The sequence below is a fragment of the Pantherophis guttatus genome, chromosome 1, assembly GCF_059756535.1.
Source record: "Pantherophis guttatus breed Tessera chromosome 1, ASM5975653v1, whole genome shotgun sequence".
NCBI classification, from domain to species: Eukaryota; Metazoa; Chordata; class Lepidosauria; order Squamata; family Colubridae; genus Pantherophis; species Pantherophis guttatus.
In genome coordinates this window covers 63,936,763-63,955,051 of record NC_142063.1, presented here as the reverse complement: position 1 = coordinate 63,955,051, position 18,289 = coordinate 63,936,763, and positions in this window count along the sequence as shown.

Here is an 18,289-nt window from a genome sequence, read left to right as displayed (position 1 = left end):
AAATTTTGGGCCAAAGTGTGTAATTCTTTTAACAAATTTTAAATTTTGTATTGGGATGTTTTTTATCTTGGCTGTGCACCGCCCTGAGTCCAGCAGGAGAAGGGCGGTATACAAATTTAATTAAATAAATAAATAAATAAATAAATAAATAAATAAATAAATAAATAAATAAAATATGCTGAAAATTAATACCCATTCAGTGTTTCTTACTTCGGTTTGGGACACACATTTTTAAGATATAACTGCCAATTTTGATGAAAATTGATGTACCTTGTGCAGGTTTATACTTGGCTTAATTCTGAAACCAAGAGAATATAATGTCCAAAAAGGGATTCTGTGTAGTGATGAAAGCTGAAAAATGCAATCCACAATATTAGGTCCTGGAAAGACAGTGAAAATTCAACCCTTTCTCCTCCCACTTTAACAAGATACCTAGAGTTACAGATGTACCCAATAATTAGCACTTAGCAATAACACTTAGACATATATGCCACTTCATAAGGCTTTACAGCTCTCTCTAAGCTGTTTACAGAGTCAGCATATTTTCCCCAACAATTTGGGCCCTCATTTCACTAACATCAGAAGAATGGAAGGCTGAGTCAACTTTGACTGGTCAGGATCGAACTGCTGCAGTCAGCAGAGTTAGTCTGCAATACTGCATTTTAACCACTGTGCCACCATGGCTCTAACTGTCATAAGGCTTTATTTATTCAGTGAGCTTTATATTCATCTTCCACCACTCTGTTTTACTTTGTTTTGTTAGTTTTTTTGTGTTTTTTGTTTGTTTTCTTTTAGCTATGTAACTTGTCTCTATATTTCCTGTTTCCGAAGATTTTTTGTGCAATTCTTCCTTTTGGGTTGGGTGATATTTATTGCAAAAATACCATTTCTCATTGATTTATTGTTTATTTATTCTTTGAACACTTTAGTTTTTTTAAAATTTGAAATCCTTAAATGGATGCCACTTTATTTATTTTAATAAGATTGTAACACAATTTTTATACCATCAACTCTTTATCCACTTACCTCTCCTTATTTTATCTAAGTAAAATCCATTCCATTTCAATTAATTCTTGTCTTCTGATGCATGTGCATGCACACAAAACACATAATTACCTAAATAGTTTATATATAGATAGAATTTATTTATCAAGAGCCAGTTGCAAGATTTATACCAAAATCAACTCCATCAATTACAAAAGGATTTTCTTTGGATAAACATGAACTGCTTGCATTATTCCTAAAGCAGAAAACAACTGAAGGATGCCTTTGTCTTTTTTTCTTTTTAATAGGGCATTATACATATTTAGGGCTATTTACCACAATTTCATCTAAGAAGTATTGACTTTGTGCTTTGGGATAGATACCCATTATTTAAAGAAAAGAATTTACTAAAATTATGTAGAAATATAAGATAACTACTCAGGAAAAATAAATAATGGTAAGAGCATCGCCCGATTGATAGAGATAATGAAAAGAGGCCCAAGAAATGATAATTTGGAGACAATGCACAACATTATAATGCATTGTTGAGGATCTCTCTCAGGTATGTCACAAATAGAGATTACACTTCATGAACATACACATATACAACACGAGAGACAGGCCTTATATTTTGTTCCAGTCATCATCTTTTTGTCCCAGTTTTTCCATCTTTAGAGCTAGCTAGTTCCTCAAAGTAGCTTGGACGATTATTTATTTATAGACCTGCTAGTTCAGGACCCTCAATCCCATTAATCATGTTTCTGCCTTCTGCCATCTGTTGTAAATGAACAAACCAGCCTGCAAGTTTCTCAAGTATCTGCATTTGCTATTATGTAGATTAATGTAAAATGAGAAGAAAAAAATAAATCTATCGAGTGTGCTGCCTATATGCCTAATGAACCTGCCTCAAAATTCATCACTTAGCATGCAGTAAATGAAAATAAGTCTCCAGTAATGCAAGGAAAGCATCAACCTATCGTTTACTAACAACTGTATCAATTTGTTAACCTAATTAGCTGCCAAAACTGGGTTTATTAACTGACTCACAATATCGCTTGCGATCATAAAAATGAGTTTTAGAATTTTAATTCAAATACATAACCATGTCATTTTGGAGTAATAATACAATAGTTGTTCTTTAAATTTTGTAACAGTGTGATTAATTTGAAGAGCAGCATTGTTATGTATGTTAAACCTCAGGTTTCATGTTTCTATAGTAGCCTTCTTAAATTCCACTTTGCCAGTGAAGAACTTTCTCTTGCAGATTGGTTCAAAGCCTCATCTAATGCAGCATTTTGCTTCCATGAGGATGAGTTAAATGTGTCTGGAAATCTTGCAAAGAAGGATTTGAGAGATAGAGACTCTCTGCTTGTATTTGTTCTCAGCATCTGATCATCTTGTACCCCTTAACCTAGAGGTTCCATCTTGAGATGATATTGTGATAGCAAATAGCTTTAGGTATATTATTTGCAAATATATCAGATTCTTAAAAAGAGAAATTAATTATGCTACATTCTAAGTACCAATGCAATATGAATGGGTGACCTTGGACTAGTTATGTTCTCTCAGACATAGGAAGGAGGCAATGAAAAAAAACGTTGCCAAGTAAATTGCAGGGACTTGTCAAAGGAGTTTCCGAGAACAGGACACAATTGAACAAAAGAAAATAAAATGTTGTGGCTGAGGAATGATTAGTTCCAAATTATCCAATTCATAGAATTTGCAACCATATCATGTAAGTCTAATACTTCAGCCACTCCAGTACTCCAATGAAAACTATGGCTTACTGCAATGCCATATAGTCAATGGATTGTGGTGCCATCCATTGAGCTTCACACAACTTCACACAACTTTGTAGATGGTAGAGGATTCTTGTCATTCAAAATTTAATACCACATGATCAAATTGCATGTGCCAAATCAATATGAAATGCAAATTTGAATTATCCTTCATTACTTTAGAAGTCTGAATTTTGTAGTACATTCTTTAAAATGCATATGAAATATCCATGTGTATACATGTGCACACAAGGATATGCAAAGGGCCTTTACCCATCTTTGCTGATATGCCCATTGTGCTATTTCATGAGAAAAGCGGCTCTGGTAGCAATGACCCTATAGTTGTTTTTGAAAATGATATAAGACTGTAGTTGTTCCAAAAAGTTGTAGCCCACTTATGGTTAGATAAAAATCTGTTATTTGCACTTAAGCTCTTCAGTGGCTACCACGAGGCTTCTGGATACCATTCCAAATGTTGGTTTGAACCTTTAAAGGCTCATAGATGCCTGAGTGGCTTACCTGGGTACCCAAAGTTACCCTAAGATAAGATGGGCAGCCAATAAATTTGATAGTTAAATAAATAAATACATAAATAAAATATCTTAAGCTGTATACTTCAAGTGGATGCTCCTTAGCCAGTGCATGTGTGGGTTGTTAAACTTTCCTTTCCACTTGAGATCCGGGGGGGGGGAGGGGTTTGTTGAATTTGTTTCTCACCACTGCACTTGTTCTATGAAACACCTTCTACCAAAAAACCTGATGGCTCCATTGTTTCTGGCTTTCTGATCATAGCAATTTATAAAGGGGGTTGGAAGTATCAAGGATTATTACTTCTGTTGTGTGTATGGAGATACTCAATCATCCAGGTCAGGATTGTCCCAAAGGTGTTTTGTTCTTCAGAATAAAACTGAAGAAGTTTCTGGAATGAGAAGAGAAACATTTTCAAAGAAAACATAAAGAAGACCAGTTGCCTTTTGGAAAATACTTCTGTTATAATATCTGAATTACCGTTATAATTATTTTGGTCCTTTATTGTACAACACCATGCATCCATGTGAAAATTGATATTACATAAAAGAAATCAATAAATACTGAATGCAGAAATCCATTAACAAAGTAATAATGCACATATATGAATTATTATGGGACAGTATTTTTAAAGCTACCTGATGAAGAAACAGGATGGGAAAAAATAAGTTCAGAAAAAAGCAAAACAGAAAACTAATAGAAAGAAATACAGACAAAGTCACATGTCCTTTGTACCTAAGCTTGACTGTTTGGTCTGATTTCTGTGGTTTTAACAAAGGAGACCAGTAGGTTCCATAGAAGGTTGGTAGAACAAGACTTGTGTATTCTTAAATTGAAATATGTGAACATCTTTATAAATCACTAAAATGTTGATCAAGGTGCAAGTTAGATGCCATCTCTTTGGTTCCGAATTAAAGATTCAGCTGAAAGTGCTTTTCTAGATTCATGTTCTGTTCTACGTCATTGTTTAAGCATGGCTTGTTGAAAAAGCCACACCATTCAGGTTCAAAAATAATGCTATACTATAAACCAGTAGCTGAGCTCAGTAACTAATTTTCATTTACAGCAGTGTTAATGATTGAAACAAAACTAATAAAATTATGATGAAATGTAATGCATGAACTCAGCAACTCTTACCAGATTTGGAACACAAAATATGAAGAAAAAAGTAAAGATACTTTCAGTGAAATCTAGAAACCTTTTCCTCTGATTCTCTCCCTTTCATTTATGTTTTGCTCCCATAGTAACCAAGCTAACATCAGCATTGATAAGTAAGGCTGGCCTTTCTTAATTACCTATAGATTGAATTGCCTCTATAGATCTTATAAGTAACACAGATAAATTAGAAGTTGTCTTTACTATTGAGGCTTCAAGTCAAAATATATATATATTAAAAAAATTTCACAGCCTGTTTGTGATTTCCTTGCTGTAATATAAAGCTGAAATAAATAGGACAGCCAACTTTCTTCAAAAAAGGCAAATAAACAGTGACATTGGAGACAGATTTGGAAACTAGTAAACCATTACAGAAATAGGCATCAAATACAAACACACACACACATCACAGGACCTTTTATGCACTTCAGATTCTACTTATGTCTATCATTTTTGATAAGCAGCTTTCCTCACTAACAAGACTGTACGATGATAATGTCATTCAGTCTCTCACACACCCTTTCCTGCTATTTGTCCAGGACAGGAAGCTATGAGTTTTCTTGTCGTGTGGAGAAAAAGGAAATATCTAGCAAGCAAAAATTGATCATTGCATGCAAACAGGTCCATATCCTTTTTCCGCTTGACAACTTCCTGCTTGCCTGCTAGGAACAAATTTACTCTTCATTTTTCCGGTGTCCTGTATGTGAGCTTCTTAGAAAAAAAAGGGGGGGAGAGGTCTCAGCGGTAAAGTATAGCAAAAAACTGAATGACCATCCAACCATTATTATAGTAGAAGTGTGTTTAGTGTATAAATTGACACAGCTGAATCATTAATATATTCCCATCCAAAAATTAATATACCTTCTTTTTATTATATATTCTCCATTATTGGGAGGAATTTTGTATATAGCTGACACCGATTGGCAGTGTTTTTCCAAGGTTACAGCAGGATTTTGTAAAGCCCTTATTTAAGATTATTGGAGATTGAAACATGTTGCTGCTGTAATGGTATCCGGGAATGACTTTGGGAAGCAGGGGTGATGATTGGATAAGAGGCAGCTCAGCTCACAGCAGGAACGTGGACATGGTGAACATCTCAGAAGGGACCCTCCCTAGTTTCTTAAGCTGTAAAGGCAGTGTGAGGGGGAATCTACTTTCAGAGTTACAAGATCCTGTTAATATAACCTTACAATAAAGTAGATTTAATACATCTGGGTGTGCTTCTTATTTGAATTACCTCGCAAGACTGACAAGTGCTGATATTCCCTGGCTAAACGTTCAAATGAATTTTAATGTACGTTCTGATAGAATAAAATTATGCAACCATTCTTATTCTAATCTATCTGGTTTTAGAAACAGTTGGCAACCTAGCACCAATCTGGTATCACTGAAAAATAGACTTGCTATGTTACTGTAAAAATACATTGTTGACATAGGACTCCACCTCCTGTTTTAACAGCCTAATAGCCCTTTCCCAAATATCAGTATTTTTCACTGAATCTTTTCCTTTTATTTTTTTTAAAGTCTTTTCACTATATTAAAATTGAACATTCAAACCCACCCTATACTATCACCATTTCTGTACCAGCTTTAAAGAGTTCTTCCACCTTGATGACTATGTTCTCCAGGATATAATTTATACTTTGCAGCTTTTGTACATTTTCAAATTTTCTTAAATTATTTCCTGAAATGGGAAGCAGCATTTTTCTTTACTGTACCATGCATGGAAACAGGCTTATCCCTTTTCTCTGGAAGCACAATGGAAAATGCCATTGCTGAGTCTATCACAGAATTTTGTGTCAAAAGTAGTAGCGTTCCATGTATACATGTGAACATTCCAGAGAAATCTAATCTAGATGGGGATTACTCAAGCTATAAAAAAGAGGAGATAGATTTACAGGAAATAAATTTAAGGGATAAGCAAAGCTTAGCACCTAGATAAATACTGTATATCCTAATAATGGGTCCTCAAAACTATGGCCTGCGGATCCCATGCAGCCCGCCAAAGCTATTAATCCGACCCAAGCAGGACCACGAGGTTGCCCAGCCCACATCACCCCACTCACCCTTCAGCAGAGTGCAGGACTTGCCTTTGGAAGCCCTGCAGGATGGAACTGAAAGGTAAGCCCAACAATTTTGACCTGCAGAATGCTTCTGGAGGTGGGGTGGTGGTGAAAGGAGGCCAACAAATGGGCAAAAATGGCCTGTTTTTGGCCAAAATTTTTTTGCCTGGTTTTGGCCTGCAGAATGCTTCTGGGAGTTGGGGGTGAAAACCAGGGTGCACAGATGCCCTAGGAGGCCAAAAATGGGCAAAAACAGTCTGTTTTTCCCCTCCCCTGCCTCCAGAAGATGGGGGAAAGAGAGAGAGAGAGAGAGAGACAGAAAGAGAAAGAGGGAAAGAGAGAGGGACAGAGGGAGGGAGAGAAAGAAAGAGAAAGAAAGAAAGAAAGAGAAAGAGGGGGAGAGAGACAGAAATACAGAGAGAGGGAGAGAAAGAAAGAGAGGGAGAGGGAGGGAGAGGGAGAGAGAGAAAGAAAGAGAGAGAGAAGGAGAGGGAGAGAGAAAGAGAGTGGGAGGGAGAGAAAGAGAGAGAAAAAGAAAGAGAAAGAGGGAGAGAAAGAGAGAGGGAGACAAAAAGAGAGGGGAGAGAGAGAGAAAGAGAGGGAGAGAGAGGGGGAGAGAGAGAGGGAGAGAGAGAAGGAAAGAGAGAGAAGGAAAGAAAGAGAGAGAGAGAAAGAGAGGGAGAGAAGGAGAGGGAGAGAGAAAGAGAGGGAGGGAGAGAAAGAGAGACAGAGAAAGAAAGAGGGAGAGAAAGAGAGAGGGAGAGAAAAAGAGAGGGTGAGAGAGAGAAAGAGAAAGAAAGAGACAGGGGGAGAGAGAGAAGGAAAGAGAGAGAAGAAGAGAGAGAAAGAAAGAGAGAGGTAGGGGAGAGAGACAAAAAAAAGAGAGAGACAGAGACAGAGACAGAGACAGAGACAGAGAGATTTCTCAAGCTCCTTGGGGCTGAGAAGAATTGCTGCAAAACTGAGTTTCCTGAAGTGGACCAATAGACTCTTAAACAACTGAAAAAACAATCTAGTAAAAAGAAAAGGCAACCAAAAGAGCAACTTGCAAACAAAAGCAAATAAAACCCCCCAGGAGCAAAACAAATTAAAGTTTAATTTGGGTGCCTTGTTCAATGTACTGTTAAATTGGCCACGCCCACCTAGTCACATGACCTAGCCTCGCCCACCTAGTCACATTACCTCCTAGCCACACCCACCCAGCCGATCCGGTCCCCCCAACAGTCTGAGGGACTGTGAATTGGCTCCCTGTTTAAAAAGTTTGAGGACCCCTGTCCTAACAGATTAATTAAAGGCATGCGCTCTATACATGTGTCTGTTGCAATATTTTCAGGATCAGACTCAATAAAGATAATAGGAGTTAGAGCTTTAAATATATTTCTTTTTAATTATGATAGGCATTCTATATTCACTGAATATTCAAGGTAGAAGCTACGAGAATGGTGAGGGTGGCTCCTTATATATACAAGGGGTGGAGCTAGGAATGGGAGTGGTAAGTTATGAATACATTAAAGTCCAAAGAATAAGTTAACCTCTGATGTTCCATATATACATTATTTACACATTGGAGAATAAGGCATTTACATCTGACAAATCCCCCTCTAAATGCCGGTTCGTTACACAACACCAATTACATTCTGATTCAGGACAATATAATACATATAATTTAGAAGTTAAATATTTGTGTTGTTTAGAAGGTAAGGGTTTTGTTAATATGTCAGCTAATTGTTCAGAAGTATCGCAATGTATTGCTTTAATGAATCCGTCTTGAGACAGTTGTCTCACATGCTTAAACTTTATATCAATATGCCTGGACCTTTGTCCAATTGCATCGGATCTGGATATTTCAATGGCCGCTTTATTGTCTTCATGCATAATAAATGGTAAGGTGGGTTTCTTCCAAACATCAGTGATCAGATCATTGAACCATACAAGGTTATTTGCAGCTTTGGACAAACAAACATATTCCGCTTCTGTAGTAGAAGTGGCTACTAGTTCTTGTTTACCAGTATACCAGTAAACTGGACAATCATTCAATAGAAAAACATAACCAGAAGTACTCTTTCTGCATGATGTATCACCAGCCCAATCTGCATCAGCATAACAAGTAATTTTTGGTTCTCTGTCATTATTGGGTTCCAACATTAAACAAAAATCTAATGTACCCTTCAGATATCTTAGAATTCTTTTGACAGCTTCCCAATGATACAAGGTTGGTTTACTAACATATCTTGACAATAGATTGAGAGGTAATGCAATATCTGGCCTAGTCCAATTAGATATATAAAGGAGTGAACCTATAACTGATCTGTAAAATGTGTTGTCTTTAAACTCAGGGGAAGATTCATCAGTGTTTCTAAGAAAATCAGTTTGCATAGGGGTGTCACAGGTTTTAGCATTATTTAAGTTACATTTGTTTAGGAGTTCGATGATTTTATCTTTCTGTGTAAGTTTGAATCCCCTTTTAGTTTTGTTAATTTGCACACCAAGGTATTTATTCACTTTACCCAGAGATTTCAGTGAGAAGTGTTCATTTAACTTATTTACAAAGATTTCCCTGCTCTCTTTATGCTTTCCAATGTATAAAATATCGTCCACGTAAATTAATACAAATTCAATATGATCATTACTCTTTTTTACAAAGAAACAGTTATCAGCAGTGGTGGCGTTGAAATCCATGGTCTTAAGTACTTTTACCAAGCAATCGTACCATCTTTTGCCGGATTGCTTTAATCCGTACAGACTCTTATTTAATAACCAAATTTCGTTCTTATTAGTGTATTGACTGTGTGGTGCTCTTACATATATTTCCTTATCTAATTTTGCATGTAAGTATGCGGTCTGTATGTCATATTGGAATACGTCCAGATTGAGTGCAGATGCTACTACAAGGGCTGTTTTGACACTCTCTGTTCTCACTGTGGGTGAATATGTATCAGTATAGTCTTCTGGATATTTTTGTGCATAGCCTTGTGCAACTAGTCTAGCCTTGTATAAGGTATTGCCTCCTTCTAAGTTCTTAATTTTATAAATCCACCTGGTACCTATAATTGTTTTATCCTTAGGTGCGATCGCAGGTGTGAACATTTAATCCTTGTAAACTTTCCATCTCTTTTTCCATAGCTAGTTCCCATTTTTCTCTTTCTTCATGTGGAAGTTTCAATACTTCTTCATATGTATTAGGTGTTATTTGTTCTCCATTCATATGCATTATGTAATCTTTGTATTTATTTGGTATTTGGTTTCTATTGTTTCTAATAGTTCTTTCAGGCTTGCTATGGTTATCATGCAAATATCTAGCTTCCTTTTTTGTTAATGTGTCTGTCTTTATTTTATGCTGACTATTAGTCCAAGTTTTGGTTTTGTTCTTACTTTTGTTAATATTTTGATTTTCTGTTGTTCCTTCCTCGCAAGATATCGTATCTTTACATTTATTAGGAAATATTTCATTAAGGTGCAATTTTGACCAATTGGCCTGTTCATGGAACACAGCTGTTCTGGATACTATAAATTTGTTATTACTATCAATAAATCTGTACCCTTTGGTTCCAGTTTCGTATCCCATGAATCTTAATCTCCTGGATACGTTTTCTCCCTTTCTCCTCAATTGTTTAGGTATGTGTACGTCTGCAGTGACTCCAAATATGTGCATGTGTGATAATTTGGGTTTTCTATTGTACATCACCTCATATGGTGTCTTATTCACAATACTGGACCAGGTTCTATTTTGAGTGTAATTCGAATAATGTAATGCCTCTGACCAAAATTGTTTGCCTAAACCAGCATCCTCTAATGTGCACCTAATCATGGTTTGTAGTGTGGAATTTTTCCTCTCTGCAACTCCATTTTGAAATGCAGAAAAAGGATTGGACGTGAAATGTAACATTCCTCTATCCTTTAACCATTGGGAGAATTCTTTAGACATGAACTCACATCCCCTATCTGTCATAATTTGCTTTATTCTGATATTATGTTGTGTTTCTATACGTTTGTAGAATTCCTTAAATTTCTGAAATGTTTCATCCTTGTGCTTTAATGTGTAAACAAAACCATATCGGCTGTAGTCATCCACTATTGTTAGGAAGTAACGTTTTCTATAGGTAATTGAGGGACTTAATGGACCAACTAAGTCCATATGTACCAAATCAAAAATATTGTTAGTTGATCTGTTAGATTTTTTTGGTCTGGGACTGGTTTTTAGTTTGGTGGACTTACATACTGAGCATTCCAAATAATTTTCACAATTTTTTATTTTGACACCTTCTGCGTGTTCAGTCATTTTTTGTACTACAGGAAAGCTTGCATGTCCTAACTTCCTGTGTAAGATGTGAGCACACTCATCATGAATTGGTTTACCTATTTTTGGTTTCTTTTCCTTGTATGTGTTTTTGTGATCATGAGTTATTCTACACTCATCATTGTCACTGTTACTGACATTTTCATCATCTGCTTCAATACAATCTTCCATATTTGAATCAATGTTATGTAAACATCTTTCTTTAGTTATCAGATAGGGTAGACCTCCTTTTATCATTACAGTACCTACATTTGTTTTGTTCTTTTCTATAGTTGCTTTCCCCTTTGAGAAAACTATATTGATATCAGATTCTCTGCTTAATTTTATGGCACTTAGTATGTTGTGAGGTATTTCTGGGATTAATAATACCCCCTCTATTTTCCCTAGACCAGGCAAGGTCACATTTCCTTTGCCTAGTACTTGAACCTTTTCTTGATTAGCTACCTTTATCACAAACTTATCTTCTATAAATGAAGATAATATACTTTTGTTGTTGGTGGTGTGATTTGTTGCACCAGAATCAATAAGCCAATTGTTATTCTCATCCTGCTGTGTTCTGGTGCTGTCTTGTTTATTTAGCCCATTCAGTGACCCAGATTTCCTCTCTTTTGAATTTTCTCTACCCCCTCTACCTTCTTTGTAATTTGGTGGGCTTCTATATTTGTGTCTATCTGTGGAAGATTGTCTGTAATTATATTTGCTCCTATATTCTGGTCTATGTCTCTCTCTTGAGACTTTGGGGCAGTCTCTTCTACTATGTTCCCTGGATCCACAATTGTAGCATCTAAAGGCCTCATTATGTTTATCTTGAAAGACTACTTTCCTACAAGGTTTGTGGTCTGTTTGGTTACTGGATCGATTTTTTCTTGAATTGTCTTCTGCTATCAATTTGTTAGATAGACTTTCTATGGATAAATATCCCAAATTAATGGTATCTAAGTGTGACATAAAGCTATCCCATGATGGATCAAGTGAATTGATAATAACACTTTTCATTGTTTGATCTGAAATCACTTCCCCCCTCAATTGTAGCTCAGCTCTTATTTTGTTTAGATTTATCAAATGCTCACTTATAGAAACCCCTGGTTTTACTCTAGAGGAAAAGAAATCCTTAGACATTCTTGTGGTTGTAGCTACGCTATCGCTGTGAAATAGATTAAACATGCATTGAATTATTTCTGATACAGTTAGGTTTGGTTTGATGCTATGATACATTGCAGGAGACACGCTAGATATTATTATGAAAAATGCTCTATGATGTAAACAATCTATTTTTAAAGTCCAAGGTCTTCTTGGAGGGCTAGTTATAAAGAATAGTAAATTTTCTTTCATGAAAATAACCTGAAGCTGTTGATACCACTCTTGTAAATTAATGCCATCAATTCTAAGTTTTGGGAAGTCACTGGGTAAGTTACCTACATTATTCTGTCCATTACTTACAACCTGGGGCAGTCCGTGATCTCTCAAGTGCAGGAAATTACAGAACGGCATTGGGATGCTTGCAATGAGTCTGCGCGGTTCTCTGGCCAGTTCAAGTCCTTCTGGGTCGTCTACGTAGTTTCGCACATGCGCGTTGTTCATTTCTTCTTTGGTGGCGTCGTGGAAGGTTCTCTCCCTTTCAGCTCTCTCGATCCGCTCCTCCTCAGATGAGTCGGTCTCTGGCTCGGTTTTTGGGGTTCTGGTGGTGGTGACGGTTCTTTTCTTCTTTTTGTGTGCGTTGGTATTCGATTTTGTCTGTGGTGTAGGGCGAAATCGGCATGGCTCTCTGGGCTCGGGCGTCGTCGCTTTCGAAGTCAGGATGGGAGCGTGCAGGTCTTGAGTCGCCGGTTTGATTTCTTGCTTCTTCGTAGATGTCTTGGTAATTTTCAGTCTTGGCCCAAAAGCAGCAAAAAGCGTTTTCATTGCTGATTTTACTTGAGATTTTGTTAAATCGTCTTCACTTTCTGATTTTGGATCATCTGAAGAGTTTGAGACTTCTTTCTCACTTTCTTCGTCTGATAGTGTTTTTCGCGCCAGAAATTTTGAACTGAGCGTTTTGATTGGCTCTGCTCCATTCTCTTTTGAAGTTCGTTGAAACCAAGATGGCTGCCATTCAAAATTTCGCGCGGGATCACATCTTTTCTTTTTAACAACTATTTTCTCAGTAGTCATCTCACTTACGATTTTTTGATCTTTGGGTTTTTCTTTAATGACGTTTTTCTCTCTCGCTGCTCCGCTGTTCTTCAGCATCTCCTGGAGGTCCGCGATGAGACTTTCATCATTCTTTTGGCTTTTTAGTATCTTTAATATCTCTGACCTGAGTTCGTTATTTTCTATTTCGATTTCTTTCTGGTCATTATTTTCACTCATTAGTTCTTCTTCTTCAGTGGTGTATTCTTCGGATTCTCTCGAAATCGCATTGGTGGATTCGTTGATCATCTCTTGATCAGTTTCTATTTCTTTGCTGTAGGCCCTGGTGTTGGGCCTATCTTTCTTGGACATTTTTAATTACTTATTGAGTCAATTAACCATCCTCTGCTACCAGCTTGTTGCAATATTTTCAGGATCAGACTCAATAAAGATAATAGGAGTTAGAGCTTTAAATATATTTCTTTTTAATTATGATAGGCATTCTATATTCACTGAATATTCAAGGTAGAAGCTACGAGAATGGTGAGGGTGGCTCCTTATATATACAAGGGGTGGAGCTAGGAATGGGAGTGGTAAGTTATGAATACATTAAAGTCCAAAGAATAAGTTAACCTCTGATGTTCCATATATACATTATTTACACATTGGAGAATAAGGCATTTACATCTGACAGTGTCTGCAATGAAAGACAAAAGAAGTTACTTAAACAATCTCTTTAACAAAGTATAGGCAATGTTACACAAACAGAGGACACACAGAAATCTTTAAATCTCTGTTTGTACCCCATGTATGACTTGACGTACTAATGAGCTAGGGTCTTTGTATGCCTGCCTGCACCTTTAAGCAATTTGTGACCTTACTGTTGGAATGTCATCATCCATTGCTAAAGTAGTCCAAGAAGGTGGATGAATAGTCCATCTTTTTTTTTTTTTTTTTTTTTTGCTTTAATTTATATGCCGCCCTTCTCCGGAGACTCAGGGCGGCTTACAATGCGTTAAGCAATAGCCTTCATACTTTTGTATATTTATACAAAGTCAGTTTATTGCCCCCACAATCTGGGTCCTCATTTCACCTACCTTTGAAAGGATGGAAGGCTGAGTCAACCTTGAGCCTGGTGAGATTCAAACTTACAGTAATTGCAAACAGCTGATGTTAATAACAGTGCTTTAGTCCACTGTACTACAGGTTCTTTTTATATAATAAAGCAAAACAAACTTGCAGTTCTGGTTCCTATGGTTTGTTATGTGATACTAAATCCTAGCTTGCAGTTACAACTGAAAGATCCCTCAAGTTGTCCCTTTACCCTTCCTGATTTAATAGTATTTAATGTAATTAGTAACTTCCTGAAACAAGACAAAACCTTTATTTATAATCCTGATTCCAATGCTGCATGCAAAATTATACTTCTGCCAATCTGGATGCACAGTGACTTTCCCATAAAACAGGAAATAACTTTCAAAGCAGAATACATAGAGTATATGAATGTTAGCTTACTTATCTGCTCCAAAAGCTCCACTTTTAATGTTTATTACTAATCTGAACACTGGAAAAATATATTTTGTAGAACGGAGATAAAGACTTTGGCTGATAAATGAACGGCTAAATGAAGTCATTTGGTCTTGATAAAAGATAATCATAGTTAGAAGATTTTGAAGATCTCAGCTTTTAATTGTTTTAAGATCTTTCACATGTTGCTTGTTCCTTTTGTGTTGTTTTTATCTGAATCATAATGTGTCATGGGTTTCAAGCAATGTGCAAGCTTCATATAAGAGATAACACATAAGTTTCTCACTCGCTCACACACACACACACACACACACACACAGAGAGAGAGAGAGAGAGAGAGAGAGATACACAAAAGGCACTGTGACAATCAGAAAGAATTCTACATAATATGTATCCATTAGCTGAAATCCAATGTTGTGTTGGCAATAGAATATTCCTTCATACTCACCTGATTTTTTTCTACCTTCAGAAACTGCTCTGGGGATTTAGAAATAGATTTTAGGGGATTGGGTTGGGCTGCAGGGAAAGGAAATCTACTTCTCCTATTTCGGGAATGGAAATTACTTTTGTTCATTGAAATTTATCTTTGGATTCTGACAGTTGTGTAGTATAATTAAGCAAACTGCATGTGCATTCTTTACAGTGCGTTTTTTGCATGTTTAATTAGAAATAATTTCCACTGTGTTTAATGAGGCTTACTTTGAGAGAAGCGAACTTCAGCAACAAGTTTAACAAATTGATAAAACATTGCATTTTCCTTTTACATTGTATGCAGCCAAGTTCTTTAAAGACTATTAATACCATCAGTTATTTAAAAATGCAGTCAGCATATTTGTTCCGTGCTAGAGATCAAAGTATACCAACTAAGATTTCATCCACTACATAAGCTTTCATCATATGGGTATTGCTAATAATTTCAGAGCTATGCATCCATCGGTATTGATTTCCATTTCTAGTTTGCATGCTCAGGAATGCTTGCATCGATTGCTCAAGAAAGTAAATTCTCCTAATGGAATTTTTCATTAAATATTTTAGTTTTCTTAAATAAATTCCCCGCCTCCACTCCCCAACTCTTTCAATGGGACAAAAAAGGCAGTATAAGCGCTTGGCCTTATTGCCATGTGCTCAAAAGCCCAATTGGGCTTATTATCAAGGGATGAGTTATTTTGGGGAAAACAGGGTAGCATTATAGAATGAGAATACAGAGCAAAAGGCTGCACTGGTATTATTTTATTGTGATTGTGTATTTCTTGTGGAAGTAGATTGAATTCTATCATAAATTTTTCTTTATGAGTTTTCTTATGGAGAATATTTTGTTGATTGGTGTGGATGTTGGTAAGCCAAACGGTATTTTGCATCTACCAAAGGGCAAAATTAGCAAATGGAGAATGTGTCAGTCACACAGTTGCTTTTTATTGTTGTTGGGACAGTGAATCAAGTTGGACAAGTTCAAGCTGTCAAGTAAACCATTATTCTTGAAGGAAAGGTCACAAATCTCTTTGCACTTGTTTCCTTCTGCTCTGTGGGAATCCCCCTTGAAAACTGTGTTTACTCAGGATGGGAGGACATTGTTTTAAAGCACTTGATTCTTATTTCAAGTTGGTGCAAAGCAGTTGTGAAAAGTGGAGTTTGTTTGGAGAATGAACACAAACCCAAATACCTGCTCCAGACATTTCAGTGGGAGGGAAAAAGTCCTTCAACTGGGGGAAAAAAGTGGACATTGTTAGGAAACAGGGACTAAGTATTAAATGTTTAACACTCCTGAAATATCATGGAGAAGGTTTGGTGATGAGCAACAAGGTTTATAAATCAACAGACTTGCTATAGCTCCTTTAGTTACTACAGTCTGCTGAACCTTTCTGGGAAATTTTATTGGGGTAAGGAACACTTAGGAATCCAGAACATTTCCTAGCAAAACAGAAAAAGAGACAGCCTTCATGATTCCTAAAGAAGGAATCCTCTAGTTTCTTCTAGGACTTTAGGCATATCCCAAACAATGTACAAATGAACAGTGAAATCCCAATACACAGATCATTGGCAAAAGATATAAATTCCTTTCTAAAATCTAACTCAGTCTTCCTGAAAGATTCCGGGAGTTCTGTCCCAATTCATCTGGGAATTGACAATAGCGGAAAGCCTGACCTTTATAGAGGTAATCCTTGAAGTTATTTCTGTTGGGACCACAATAAAAGGGGTGGGGAAGTTTAACCCCTTTCTTACCATTCCTATTCTTGTTGGGATTTGCTCAATGCTTTACACTGTGCAGGGCCTTGGAGGGGATTATGCTATGAATGTATTTAACAGAGTTGGAAGGGATCTTGTAGGTCATCTAGTCCAACTCTCCTCTCTTTATATGTTTTAAAAAAACATATAAACAACTGATTGGGATTTCAATTATGTGGCTACTCTGATCTTCATTGCCCACTGATAGCTGATTTAATGTTAAAAACATATCCACATTTATTATCTTGTCTTATGGAGTCTACATACTTCCTTACTAAGGAAGTATGTAAAACTTCCTTCTCCAAAAGAACATTACAGTAGTAGTGGTGGGGGTGGGGATGATGATGTTGATATTGTGCAAAAGCCTCTCAAGTCTCAACCACAAAATCTTTTGGGAGCAAAGAAGGAAAAGAAAGCACTGAAGTGTTTGCAGTGAGTAATGACAAATTGAAAAGGGGGACATAGTAGTATGGCTAGCATTATGGGAAGGTGAGTCTTAATTGTACTACAGATGGCTGGATATTGAGAGACTTAAACAATTTTTAGAGACAAATGAGATAGCTGCTTTAAAAAAAGGTCCATTTTGCTAAATGTTACAGGAAGCAAAAGTGCAGTTCATGGAAAAGCTTAACTGCTCTGCAAAATCCTCACAATTTGGGTTTGCAGAAGCAATTAAAATAGTGCTGGAAGATCTGACATCCAAATAATTATTGACTGCAGAACATGTCAGATTTCATAAAAACAAGATGGACAATCCATTGTGACATATGAGCTGAGCTTTAAAAGTCCTCTGAAGACTGCAAGTTTGGTAAAGAGCTAAGCAATTCATCAGATGATCAGCTAGTCTACGAAGTTCTGAAAGAAAGGATTAAAATGAGATTCTTAATCAAGACAAATTTAACATTTAAGAGAGAGGTTAAAATCACTGTCTCCATGGAAACTGCTGTTAAAGATACAATAGAGCTACAGTTAGGATTGAAAGTAAATGTGAATAAGCTTCCAATACCATGCAAACAAGGAGTAATAGGTCAAAAATGAATTGTACCATTGTTGTGGCACAAATCCATACTTATCAGTTTAATGCATATTAAAAGAGAACCCTGCAAAAATGGAGTAAAATAGAAGATATTCAGAGAAAGATGTCCAGGAAAAGCATAGTTTACTAAAGGTAAGCAAGAAAGCAAGAAGGAATGCAAGGTGCATGCCACATGCCACAGATGAAAAATGTGATAGTGAAAGTGAAATATAGGTATAACTAATCTGGGAATATGCATCATAAAAGATGAAGGGAGACCAGCACTACTTGATAGCATGACTTCTATTCTGTAGAGGAAACTGTAGTGTCCTGCACTGGTCATTTGCACCCTTGGGAAGATTACAAGGTGATTCCTGGTGACAAATTCAGCTCCAGCATTATGACACACATTGCTGCTGTAACTGCTCCAGGGAAAAAAGTATATCTGAGGGATCCTTTGTTGGTCTCTGAGCTTGGTTGTTTTCTTGCATTACCCAAACTAGGTACTTTCAATGCTTTAATGAAACGTCTTCAAAAAAACAACCAAGCTCAGAGACCATCAAGGACCCTTCATTTCAACCCTGAGCTACAAATATTTTTCTTTAAAAAT